Here is a 5004-nt window from a genome sequence, read left to right as displayed (position 1 = left end):
ATTCAGCGTTTTGTCGCCCTCTAGAAGTCATGCCGATCCCTGCAGCGCCCTGCGACAACACAGCAGTGACAGCCTCGGTCACCATTCACTTTCTCTGCATTTTCCCCACACACAATGACAGTGAATAGAAGACGCTCATTCTGGCTAACAGTAAGTATGTATACTGTAAAAACAATAATATTTTGAAATATATTACAATTTAAAATTAATATACTTGTGATGGCAAAGCAGCCATTACTCCAGTCTTCAATGTCACGTGATCCTTCAGAAATCATTCTACGTTGCTGCTCAAGAAACATTTATTTTTATTTTGTTGAAAACTGTTTTGTAGCTTCATATTTTAGTGGAAACCATGATGAACTACAATCAATATACTGTATATATATATATATATAGTACAGGTCAAGAATACTTTAGCCTCTTATGCTAAGCTAGCCTGCACTTATTTGATCAAAAATACAAACAAAACAGTAATATTGTGAAATATTATTACAATATAAAATAATGGTTTTCTATTTTAATATACTTTAAAATGTAATTTATTTCTGTGATGCAAAGTTTAATTTTCAGCATCATTACTCCAGTCTTCATTGTCACATGATCCTTCAGAAATCATTCTAATATGCTGATTTGATACTCGGTTATCATCAATGTTGGAAACAGTTGTGCTGCTTAATATTTTTTTGGAACCTGTGATACTTTTTTTTATGATTCACTGATGAATAAAAAGTTAAAAAGAACAGCATTTATTCAAAATATAAATCTTTACAATCACTTTTTTATCAATTTAACACATCCTTGCTGAATAAAAGTATTAATTTCTTTCAAAAAAAGAAAGTTGAATGGTAACTACCCAAACTTTTGAATGGTAGTGTATATTGTTGCAAACGATTTCTATTTTCTATTATATATGTTCTTTTTTAAACTTTTTATTTAACCTTGAGCTGAAGTCCCAAATCATAATTCGGAAACCAGCCACAGCTGCCTATTTGAACATGGATGAATCATCCAGTGCTGTTAAAGCTGTTAGGCCTTCTACAACTGATGTTCCTCAGAAACAGACAGTTATTTCCGTTATGCTGTAAAATTTAGGGAATCCCCTGAAAAAGCAGACGAGATAGCCATATAGTTTGTCATATGCAAATATCATTATTGTTCTCCCCAGATTGCACTTCCTCTAATCGACTGTGAAAGCAACAGACAAGATTTAAATACACATTTTGCGTATGCAACTAAGAATTCTCCTCTACAGCCATCACATGATTCTTACAGTAAGCGTTTAAAGCAACAGCGCAGCTTTTACGATGAATAGGGTGAATTCGGGTAAACAGGGCCACTTTCTTTCAGAACTCATTGATCCAGCCAGTCCTGCAATGCTATTTGAATCCCGTCCAGCTGGACGGTGACCTATAATGCAGATTATTCTGATTGGCTCAGACTAAAAAGAGCACAGAAGTGATGTACATGTGCCCATTCCTCAATACACCCCTCCAAACACACAGATACGGCTATTCGAGACTAATGTTTCCACCAGGTAAAACATTTTGAAGTGTGTCCTCTGTTGATACAAAAGAGTTTTTCCAAGCATTATATTGCACTATAAAATAAGTATTCCGAGTTCTCCCTTATGGACAATTCATAGATATATTGTGCAACAGCTGAATCCTGAGGGACATTTTTTTGTGTGTTTATATTCAAATGATTTACACCAACTAAATGTCATTATGATCAGTCATTGCTCATTTGTATTCGTAAAGGTAGAACCAAGTTGAACACAAAGTGTGTGTTGCTGGGAGGATCGAGAATTTTTTTTTTTTTTTAGGATTTTAAAAATGATCTGCACATTAAAACACAGTAAGAACAAATGGTTCTTTTAAGAACTGTTCACTGAAAGTTTTTTTGTGGAAACAAAAATGGTTTGTCTATGCCATCGCTAAGAAAATCCCCTTTAGGATCCTTTATTTTTAAGAGTGAAGAATCAAGATGACTTAAAACTATTTCAAATAAGACAAAACAGGCATTAAAACAACTAAAAATAAAGAGATTTCATATTTTAATTCACCCCCTTAAGTATTTTCTTTCAAGAAACAAGATTCCTAAGGTCTTGGAAAACCTGGATATATGAGAAAGCCTTATTTTAAAAGTGAGATTTGTAGACATGGAAAAGTCACGTAAATTAATAATCTCCCATAGCCTGGTTGACACCAGACCCTTCTCAGTCGTAACTGAGAGTGGGTCTGGGGAAGCTTCATTCACATCCCATTTCCAAAGGGGCGTCAACAACGGATGTCGCTCAAATGCCTCTGGGCGCAATTGGATAGACCTAAAACCATGTCGTGTAAAGCCCGCCTCAACGTTTGTGATTGGTGCCAAGATTTGGAAAGATTGGAAATGGGCTTGAATGGGCTCTTTGCAGAGCAAATCTAAAATAAAAAAAGTTTGTCTGGGTTTTCCCAGGCTAAATCTCCCAGGGAATTTGATATTAAACGTAATTTTGTTTTTGTTTTGCCAAGCTCTAAAATATTTTATTAGGTGCAAATGATCTGTAAAGTATTTTTTAAATGCTTATCTAATTAATCATGAAACCCTGGAAAAGTCAGGAGGATGAAAATTGTTATGGACAATGGGAGCCTTGAAGTCAAAAGGGTTAAGAACAACTGATGTACAAAACCTTTTTATATAAACTTCTATAACACTGTACAATAAACTCATTAGGCATTATGAACTAAAAATGAAATTTTTTACATGAATCTAGGTTAATGTTTTTTTTATTATTGTTCATGTTCGTTCTGAATGCATTTAACTGCTATACTATATACATTTATTAAAATAATGTATTAATCTAGGTTAAAGCATTTGCATTGTTAGTTCATGATAACTAATGCATTAATGTTTCCGAATTGTTTCCGAATTGAGTAAAAAAACTTTTCAGAAATTTCCCAATCCCCCCAATTTTTTCAACAGAAAAAGTTTCCGCACTGTAAAAGAAAAAAAGAAAGAAAAGAAAAAGTTGCTGCCTTAAATTCAGTACAATAAACTTGGATGTTTAAGTCATTTCAACTGAAATTACATTAAGCTGACTTTTAAAAAATCAGTTGAATCTTGCAAAAAAAAAAAAAAATTTTTTTGAACGATACTGATTCAGTGAGGAAGCATTACATTGATAAAAAAAATGAGAGTAAACATCTGTGTAAATCAGAGGTGTAAATTCCAGGTTCAGAAAGTAAAAACCCTCCTCAGTATTTTGCTCCAATCACATTGATTTGCTAATTAGCACCGTTTTTCAGCCAGGAGATAGATCTAATTAGTGAAATCAGCTGGCTGAGTTCATGGATGGAATAAACATATGGCAGGACTTTTATTTTCTGCCCCCTGGACCTTACACCTCTGGTGGTAATGCTACAGGATTTATATTTCAAATAAAGGTTTTTTTTTTTTTGGTAATATTTTATTTTAAGATGACGTAGTTACACGCTACAACATGTACTTACTGTAGTAATAACAAGTAACTAACCCAAAACCAAACATGTAAGTACATGTAGTTAATTAATATTACTAAGTACTTAGTTAAAGGGGTGGTATAGAGATTATGAAAACCTGTGTAGACCTGCCTTTTACAGTAGTCAAAACCAGATTTGTAGTCAAAACCAGATATATATTCTGCATGTACTCCTATTATGTGCACGAAAAACCATTACAATTAATTGGATGAAGCCACACACACACATACATATATATATATACATCTTCTTTTCTTTCATTTTACTATTGTATAGTGTTTTACGTATTTTCTTTTTCTATTTCTGTATCTCTTTTATTTGGGTCACCGTTGTTGTCAAGAAATGTTTAGTTCGTTGTTGCAATTTGTTCAAATGTATTAAAAAAGGTTTTTTTTTTAAAAGGGGGTGGTATAATGCCCCATTTTACAATACGTAAAATAAGTCTCTGTTGTCCCCATAGTGTGTATGTGAAGTTTTAGCTCAAAATACCCTACAGATATTTTTTTTTACTGCATGTTAAAATTGTCCCTTTCTGAGGGTCAGTATAAACGCGTTGTTTCGTGTGTGTCCCTTTAAATGCAAATGAGCTGCTATTCCCGGCACAGCTTAAAGAGTGTGTGTGTGTAGCTCCAATTACCTCACACAGACTGCGTGCTAAAATGTCAGAAACTGTTCTGCCTTTTATGTTTAAACTGGAGTCGGACTCAAGAAGAAGTGGCCTAGAATGCAACAGGACGTTTCTGAACGGTTAGTTGATGAATTTATGTAGCTGATGTGGAGTTAACTATCTTCAAGTCTTTGGTTAGCATATTCTGTCATGATAATCTATAAATCGCTAGTGTGGGAACTGTTGTAAGATGCGTAGAGTGACATGCTATTGCATTTGTGTATTGTATGTGAAAAGACGGATGCGACAGCTTGAGCAGACTCACAAACGTGCTCATAGTGATGTCACTAACCCGGGAGGAATGTCGTCCTACAAGCCGTTTGTTGTAGTCCTTAAAAAACGATTTCTTTAAAAGCAAATATCTTCATTTGCTTTGAACTTTGAGCGTTGTAACTTTGCAGATGTTGTTTATGCTCAAACAGCAACATGACACACTAACTAAAGTTAGAAAAGTGAAATCATAATAAACCACCCCTTTAAATACAATGTAACGACGTCACCTTAAAATAAAGTGTAACCTTTTTTTAACTTTCTATTGTTAAACATTGGTAATAAATGTTTCTTGAGCAGCAAATCAGCATGATTTCTCAAGGATCATGTGACAGTGAACACTGGATTAATGATGCTGAAAAATCACAGAAATAAATTAAAACATTGAAATAGAAAAGTTATTTTAAATTGTAATATTTCACAATATTACAGTTTTTACTGTATAAATGCAGCCTTGCTGAGCATAAAAAAAAATGTATCGCCCAACATTCTGAAGGTGTATGAACGCACGATCTTGTAATGCACATCATTACCACTGTTGGCGGCTGCAGAGATCTTACAAACTCT

Source organism: Rutilus rutilus (assembly GCF_951802725.1).
Source record: "Rutilus rutilus genome assembly, chromosome: 9".
Lineage (NCBI taxonomy): Eukaryota > Metazoa > Chordata > Actinopteri > Cypriniformes > Leuciscidae > Rutilus > Rutilus rutilus.
Note: the sequence above shows the minus strand (reverse complement) of the source record.